The sequence below is a fragment of the Carassius auratus genome, unplaced genomic scaffold, assembly GCF_003368295.1.
Source record: "Carassius auratus strain Wakin unplaced genomic scaffold, ASM336829v1 scaf_tig00215788, whole genome shotgun sequence".
Taxonomy (NCBI): domain Eukaryota; kingdom Metazoa; phylum Chordata; class Actinopteri; order Cypriniformes; family Cyprinidae; genus Carassius; species Carassius auratus.
In genome coordinates this window covers 186,152-195,305 of record NW_020528245.1, presented here as the reverse complement: position 1 = coordinate 195,305, position 9,154 = coordinate 186,152, and the positions used below count along the sequence as shown (strand labels likewise).

The 9,154-nt window shown below is 32.7% G+C and overlaps 1 pseudogene; it reads left to right on the top strand.

The window, feature by feature from the left end:
- Nucleotides 1–3,901: 3,901 nt before the first annotated feature.
- LOC113095801 (CMP-N-acetylneuraminate-beta-galactosamide-alpha-2,3-sialyltransferase 2-like) lies at nt 3,902–8,928 on the top strand (annotated as a pseudogene).
- Nucleotides 8,929–9,154: the final 226 nt, after the last annotated feature.

The following is a 9,154-nucleotide window of genomic DNA, read 5'->3' as shown; positions in this document are numbered from 1 at the left end:
TGAGCAAAGGCCAGTAATGAGATGCCTGAAATGGCTGATTGCCTCTTCCGTGGTTAAAGTCACTTCATGGTCACATAGTAATATTTTCTGCCCTGTTGATGGCCCAACTATAGTAGGAAATCACCCTCTCACCCTCTCACCTCTCTCCCAGATCTATGTTGCTGGAATCTGTGTCCAAGATTTATGACAATCTAGGGTTGGGGCGGCCAAGACTGGCACATGACACAAAGGCTCCTTCAGGCTTTCAAAAGCCTGCTTCTGTTCTTGCCCCCACTGGAACCGCTGTGGTTTCTTTGTTAACTCATGAAGGGGTGCAGCAACAGTTTTGAACCCAGGGACAAATTTCCGATAATACAATGCTAGTCCTAGAAAGCCCACAATCTTTTTTTTTTTTTTTTTTATTGATTCAGTGGATTTATTCCATTTTAGGGAAAATAATCAGTCTTTCTAATAAATATTTGAAAATCAAAATCTGGATTTGAAATGTTTATGTTATTATAACCTAAATATGGTATGTGAAAGTTTGAAACAGAAAATAGTGGTTTTCATCTTGCCACTTTCTTGGTAAAGAAAAATCATTTTACTCAAATTAATCCAATTGATTTTTCAACAGACAATAAACTAGTTCTACACACTGGATACTGAAGTCTTTGATAGTATTAAGTCCCTTTGAAAATTTGCTACCTTTATATTAAACTATAATATGATTTAGATGTGAAACTCTACAGTAGAAATACTGAAACAAAAATCTTAATCAGTATTTTTATATATATGTAAAGAGAAAATTATGCATTACAATAAAAAAATGGACAGGAAATCCATTAATATATATAAAATGTTATATTGTTATAATTACATATAAATGTTACTTATAATGTGGAACTCTATGGCAGATAAAATATTTAGCATTTAATATTTAAAGACTTACCTCCACCATCTGTAGGGGTCTCGACGTAACACACTGTTTTTTTCTGTTCAGCAGAGGTGTAATGCTGGGGTCGTACTAACTGATCTCTGCTTCATTACAGTTTGCACATATGTTTTTCGTCGCAAACATTGATCTTCCTTCAAAAACAGCCGGTAAATGAGTCGCGCGATAACGCGCGTCATCACTTCGACACGGAATTAGATCTGGCTTTTGTTCACACAGCGCTCATCCCGGGTCGAACCCCGCAATGTTACTAGGTCCCCGACCCGGGTTCAATGCGGGAATCAATCGGGACGTGGTTGCTTTCACACAGAATGAGACCCGGCAATGTTACCGGAAATATTGTGGGTCCGACGTGCAGTGTGAAAGGGACTAAAGGAATCTACAGTATTATCGATCGGGTTTTGGGTGAACAAAAGAAGGATAGTCGAAAATCAGGGTGATGTAGCGAGGCGTCAGTCTATTGAAGATGTTCAACTTTTGCGTGTGTCGTGTTCCTGGTGGACAAATAGTTTTATTAGAAAGATAGAAAAATGACAGTTATACTTTGTTATTCATTATCTTCAAAAGACACAGTTCTGTGTTCTGAATCCACAAACACGCAAAAATATCAAGATCATGTAGCAGGTTAACTTGCCACAATTTCTGAGTTCTGAGATTTTAAACTCGATTTTCAATCCATAGTTCAATTGAGACAATAAACAAATACAATGTAAATTCGACTACACCTTTATTTAAAAAATACAAATTATTTATCATTGTAATTTAACTTAAGTAAATGTATTGTTTTGGTGTGAATAAATAAATATTCTATATTTTTTCGTTATGATTTAATAATTAATGCGTCAAAGGGTTCCTTTATTCAATCGTTTCAATTCGATTGAAAATTAAAAACATTAATTATTAAATTAAATTAAATTAAATTAAAAAAAATTAAATTAAAATTAAATTAAATTAGTTTTACCAAAAGAAGAGTTAATCACGTTCAACAATAATTCTCAGACCAATTTGCTGAGTTTGTCAAAACTCTTGTTAAATATGTAGCCCATACAAATGTTTCAGATTCTACGATTTTCAGAGACAAAAACATTAATTTGATTTCTCTGAACGAATTTAATTACAAATGATCAATTTAAAAATTACCCAGAGTATCAAACTTACCAAAATGATGAATAAAGATAGGATAGGATCCTATTTGTCTCCTGTAAGCCGATATTTATTGAGGTCTGTAAACCATCACAAGCAAGTAATAAATTTTTCTAGACTTTATTTCTTGACATCTGCAGAGTTGGGCATAAATACATGGAAATGTATTTAAAATACAAATACAAAATACTGTGTGGAAAAATTTATTTAAATACATATACAAAAACCTGTGTGAAAAAATTTATTTAAATACAAATACAGTATTTTGCTTTTTGAAAATACACAAAATACATGTGAAATTGAAGATTCAGTGCAGGCATCCCTATTAGGCTGAAATCTATCTGGGCCTATTCTGAATGCCAAAAAGCATTTAGATGTGTGCAACTGCTTAGAAACTTTCATTTTAATTTTATATACCTCTTTCCTTCCCCTGCAGTGTAAGAAATGAAAAACTACAAAAACTAACTTTTATTATGTTTTATCACCATCATTAAAAGCCAATCTGCTTTTTCGTGGTTTGGAGAACAATTACACAGAGTTGCCTTATGTCGTTTCACAGAATTATACAATGGAGAGCACGTCAAGCATAAAGCCTTGTAGGTTTACTGAGGAGCTCACGCAGTAATGGCGTAGAGCCATGCGAATTGCAAAAATATTAACAAGGCTTCAACTGCACAAATTTTAAAGAGAAAGCGGAAAGTTCCTATATAAAAGATTTAGAAAAAGTTCCATCAATTCACAATTTATACCATCGCTACGAATCTATGATATTGTCATATGATATCACCCATCCCTAACATCCAGTAACGTTAATGATTCAAACACATTTGACAAGGTACTTTAATCAACAAGTTGCACATCCTCACTTTATTCCAGAAAAGTTGCCAATCCATGGCCTGGGTTGTATAGAAACATACAAAAATACTCGTCTTAAATGTATTTAAATACAAATTACATTTGATTTTTCAAAGGCTTTAAAATACAAAATACAAAATAGTATTTTGTATTTCAAATACGTATTTTAAATACATGTATCTGAAATACTGCCCATCCCTGGACAAATCTGATACATCAAAATATCTAAAAGCTACTGCACCGAAAACGGAAAAGTATTTAAAGTTTGTCGCACAGTTGGTTTTACCTGTTCATCCCTTCGGGGATGATCACAAAGTGCAGTTACCAATAGAAAAACAACAATAATAATGATCTATAAACCCAACCAGTGCTTCTAGTTCTTGGTATAAATCAAATAAAAATTGTAACCCAAGGAGATATTAGATAAACGGTACTGACATAATTTAATTAGGTCTTTCAATCTGATTTATTTGTGCCTATATGTCTGCATAGTGAGTTCTTTAAAAGTAGCGTCACAGTCAGCATTGTGAGTGGGGGTGATGTAGCCTACCTGTCAAATAGTAGCCATCAACCTTTACTCCACAAGGATGGGCTTTTAGAATAATGAATATAGACAATAAGCATGCACGTACATTGACTCATTTCTAAAATAAGATTTATTTCGTTTAGAGGTTCAGTATTTTTATTATTATTGTTATTTTTTAATCATTAAACATGTTTGTTTTTAATGAATAACCTAAAAGGTTTTGGTGAGACTGAGAAGATGTTTTATGTCCGATAAAATAAAAGAGGATAATATGTGGCACTGTAAGAATAAACGGTCCAAAAAGGGAAGAAATGTTTAATCGCATAAAAAAGCGTAGGCTATATTGAATCACAGTCTTTGAGCATATATTTATCAATTATTTTAAAACACTGATGATGAGAATCAAAATTCTCGATTTGTCCACACCGTGGTTATCAATCATTTTAATGAGCAGCAAGCTGTTTGAATGACAGGTTAAATCTGCTCTAACCAGTCGCACACCCTACACCCTGCTGACATTCACGATCAATGTCCACAGACAAGCACACATCGCTGGATTCAAAGCTGAACACTAAATGTGAGTAAATGTTTTCGCTTTGTCACACTTAACTCTTTATTTCTCAGGTGTAAGAATTAGAGATATTTAGTCCATCTTTTATGCCAGTTGCTTACAATGTGGAGTGAAACATTCATCCTCGAGTGAAAAATAAATACATAAATAGAAACGTATCTTTTTTTTGTAAATGTGTTTACCTTAATTTCTGTAAAGTATAATTCTAAATTAGAAGATTAGGTTCACAAAGCATTTATTTATTTATTTCATGAGTATGTTTCAAATATCAAAAGCGGTTCTGCTTTAATTCTAAAAGGCAAATGACACAATCATGGTATAATGCGGTGTTACTTAATATACACTTTTTGTAATATTTGTTTTTAATTAATTATAAAGAATTCCAAGAACCACAAAACCGCTTGTCCCCACAGCCATGTATACAGGCAAAGGTCTTTATTTTGCAGTCAAAATAGTCAAAAGGTTTTCTACCTTTTAAATTACAAAAATGTATTCATAACTGTCAAATATATGATATAAATGGCACAATAAAATAAAATTCTCAATAAATCACAATGATGACATCCCTTGACTTAATCCTTATTTTCTAAAGATCTATGAAAAAAGCCCATGTTAAAAGTCCACTGTTTCTTTTCAATTATAAGAAATGTTCTCATTTAACTCACGATTTCATACGAAGATTTTAGTTGACGTCACTTGTATGACCTATTTATTGTTAAAAAAAAATACTATAATAAAAATGGATTAAACTACTTAATTTAGTGAGTATGCAATGATTGACAACATATGGTTTGATACCTTACAGCATACATTTAGTACAATGCTTTTTTCATGAAAATTGTCAGTGGTGTTACCTTCCTTATGGGTAACACCAGTGAAGATCAGTATATCAGGTCTTACGTATGTCACTTGTGATTCATTGTGTCACTGGTGTTACTGTGCTGTGTTACCGTACTGTTTATTTTTTCCACATTAAATAAAACAAAATCTCCTTATTTCTTGTATTTTTATTATTTTCATGTGCTGAAAAATATCAAGAAAAATTATTTTATAAAATCTTTTTTATATTGATAAAGAAGGTAACACCAGTGACAAAAAATGGCTCATGTGGTCTTGAAATAATTGCACAAAAAACCTAAAAAATGTTTTTATTGTTATTAATTGCTCAAGGTCTTGCAGATGATCTCAAGATAAAGTGCAGAAAGGTGCTGAAGAAATCACCTGGAATCATCTTGACCTCACTCTAAACACCAGAGAGTTGAACTGTAGAAGCCCCTCGGCTTTCAAAATGCAGTGGTGTAAATATCTAAAGGTCATCTTGGTTTTGTTATGTGCCACTATCTTTACTTTGACCATATATAAAGTTCCTCTTGGACATTTTAAAGTTTTGGTGAACAATAGTGTGGTGGAGCGGCTCTTTCATGAAGAACCCTGTGCTTGTATGGAGCGCTGTTTGGCTGCAAGTGACGACAAGTGGTTTGCTGAACATTTCAGAAAAGATGTCCCACCAGTTCTCTCTCTCAACAACAGTGTCCTCCCTGACCACATCTTTAACTGGTGGCAGGTATTGTCTTCATGTGTTTCTCATTTATTACTTCAGCCCACTATAATTTACATTAAGCTGGACTGTTCACAATTCAGAATTTAACTGAGAATACTAATTTATGTCTAAGGCATCCTTTTATTTAATGGAGCATTTATCTCAGTATCAAACGATTTTATCAGAAATCATTCTAGTGTGCTGAATCATTGTGAAAGCACTCTGACTTCTTCAAAACCAAGTTCTGTTCCATTGTATTTACAAGCAAATTCTACTTTTTTTCCATTATGTTGTGACAAGTGAATTCTTCTTGAATTTAATTGCAGTCTATTTTAATCTAACTATTTTAGGTGTGGCCAATTCCATTCATATTCACACCATATAGAAGTCAGTTCTTTGAATTCTTAACTTTAAAAGGAGAACAAGGACGAATAATATGTTTATTTATTTTTAAGTATGAAATGTAGATATCCATATACAGAATGTGTATGTGTACACTAGAGTTAATTTCTTTCTGGACGAAAACAAAAATATTACAGTCCCACTTTATATTAAGTGGCCTTAACTACTATGTACTTGCATCAAAAAATAAATTCAATGTACTTATTGTGTTCATATAGTATTGCAAGTGGTTTTTTTTTTTTTTTTTTTTTTTTTTTTTTGCTGCTATTGAGGTGGGAAACAGGTAAGGTTAGGGACAGATTTGGTGGTATGGGTAAGTTTAAGGGTGTGTTAAGGTGTAAGGGATGGCTCAACGTTTATTTATACATGTAATTACGGAAATTAATTACAGATGTAATTATGTGCAGATATTTTTCAAATATAAGTACAATGTAAAAACATGTATTGACACAATAAGTGCATTGTACCAGATTAATAATTACAATTTAACTACATAGTAGTTAAGGCGACTTAATATAAAGTGGGTCCAATCTTACTAACCTCAAACTTTTAAATGGTAGTACATATGCATATTTTAACTAATTAGCTTCTTTAATGTCAATAGTGTTAGTTTACTTAAAATTCATAATGATTTCTATTTGATTCTGGTTTCATGCTTATAGTAGAAGTGTACTTTCCTGAGTCACTGATTCAATTTTAATATATTCACAGTCTCTACAATCTACAAAGAGCAAAGCTAATTACTCCCAAGTAATTAAGGAGCTGTTTTCTGTCATTCCTGAAGAAGAATGGTACAGAGATGCTGGCCCGTCCCGCTGTCGAACCTGTGCTGTGGTGGGGAACTCTGGGAACCTTTTAGGATCACACTATGGTCCTGTTATAGACCACACGATTTTGTGTTTAGGTAAACTTATATTTTCATGACACTTTACAATCAAGAGGCTAATTATCATTGAGACTATAGGCTAATTTTCCAAATTTTGATTTCTACAGGATGAATAAGGCGACAGTTAAGGGTTATGAGAAAGATGTGGGATCCAGGACGACCCATCGTGTAATGTACCCAGAAAGTGCAACCCATCTGGACAACAACACACACCTGGTGCTGTTGCCCTTTAAAACAATAGATATCCAGTGGATTACCAGTGCTCTAACTGATGGATCTATCAAACGGTGAGAGAACATCACAAAAACAAGGTCACATTTCACCAAAAAATTAAAAGAATATTATTTTTTAATTATATGTTTATAAATATTTTTGAATAAAGAAAATGAAGCTTATTTTTACAACCATTTTCATCACAGTTAAACAGTTAATTTTCCAGATTTCAAGAGACATCCTTACAATGCTTCCAGAATTATATCTATCTAAATCAGCAACAATGTTTTTCTGCTTACACGTCACTAAGCCATGTGTACATTTTTCACAAATTAAGTTGAGAGGATAACCTGCAGAACTGCTAGTTATGAAAGAACAAATATGACTTTCCTGGTGTGAAACTTATCTGACTTTCAGATACTGTATGGTGACATTATATTTCTTATATTTCTTTAACAATCTAAACAGTGGAATTCTGCATTTCACAAAAGAGAAAATCTAACCCACATATTTATTGAATTGGTTTGACCTGTTTTTTCTTATTGTATTACTTAACAGAACACGGTTTAAGGTTATAGACAAGCTACAAGCCAACAAGGACAAAGTAAGATCAGTAAAATCATTAATATATATTTTTTTACAATAAACTTTTCCATAAAAGATAATTGTCTCTACATACTTTACCAAGGAGACCTAACAGCTATGGAGACCAATGTTAAGACACAAATGCAATACATTCAATAGATAGAAATCTTTTAGCATTACCAATACATTGATGCTGTAAACACTTTTTCTTTTAGACACCTTTGTAGTTTCTAAAGTGGCTTATAATTTTTTTTTCCTTCATTTTTTCAGGTGATGGTTATGCACCCTGCTTTCATGCATTATGTGCACAATACTTGGCTACACATTAAGTCTCAAAGATCTTATCCATCTACAGGTTTTCTTGTGCTAATATACGCCTTGCACATTTGTGATGAGGTAAAGCTTTTAGCAGTTACTTTTTGAGGTTTGTGTGCTGTGCTATAATGTCAGTTACTGTTGCTGATGTTTTTTTGTTTTTTTTTTCGTTTGTTTTACTTCACTTAGGTAAATGTGTTTGGCTTTGGTGCGAACGATAAAGGCACCTGGCACCACTATTTCGAAAAAACACCAAAGTTTTTAAAGCGCACTGGTAGACACAGTGGTGGGATTGAGCTTCAAACCCTCTTAGAACTTCACGAAAGGAGGCTGATTCATCTATACACGGGGTGGTGAAAAGGATAATGAAGTATGAAGTGACACAATTTATCAATAATTATATTTATGATAAATGCATATACTATATGCATTTACACCTTGTTCAAAATGTGTTTTGGCTCTGAAATCTTTTGTGTGTGTTTTTATTTGTATTTTATTTTTTGACTTTTTGAATGTTTAGATAGCAATGATACTGATTTTATGATTTTGCATCAATCATTTGGGTGTGTTTGTGTACACAAGCAAGCAACAAACATTTTTAATGTAATTTAATCAAATGTTAACTTTAAATTTGTATTGTAAATGCAACATTTTAAAATGAAAACTGATATACTGAGGGCAACATATTAAGTGCACATACATATCATTGTTTTTCCTTCAGTCCTTTGGTGTTGTACTTGCACATGATCACAAATATTATTAAACTATTAAACCATATGTATTCATAAGTTCTTTAATCCTCTGTTAAATTCTGAAGATGAAGCTACAGTCTTCACAAGGACCACTGTTAAATCTGCATGATGACATGTGAGTTATGTATTAACATTTGTTTTGCAGTCCAAGACAGTGACATTTAAAATGTCAGTCCTCATTGTTCTGTTATCACCAAATAAACAGATAAATCAGCAGTTCATTAACTTGATAGTTAGTAATTTTCATTCTGACTGGACTATTACTTAAAGTAGCTACTTTTACTTTCATGACTCTTTAATGATCTTGCTGGTGTGTGTCACACCAGAATGATTTAGAAGAAATGAGGGACAGCTTTAACCAAATGCAGATGAGCTAACTACAAAACAAACAATACTCAAAGAACAGACAAGAGTTAAATAGACAAACAAGACAAA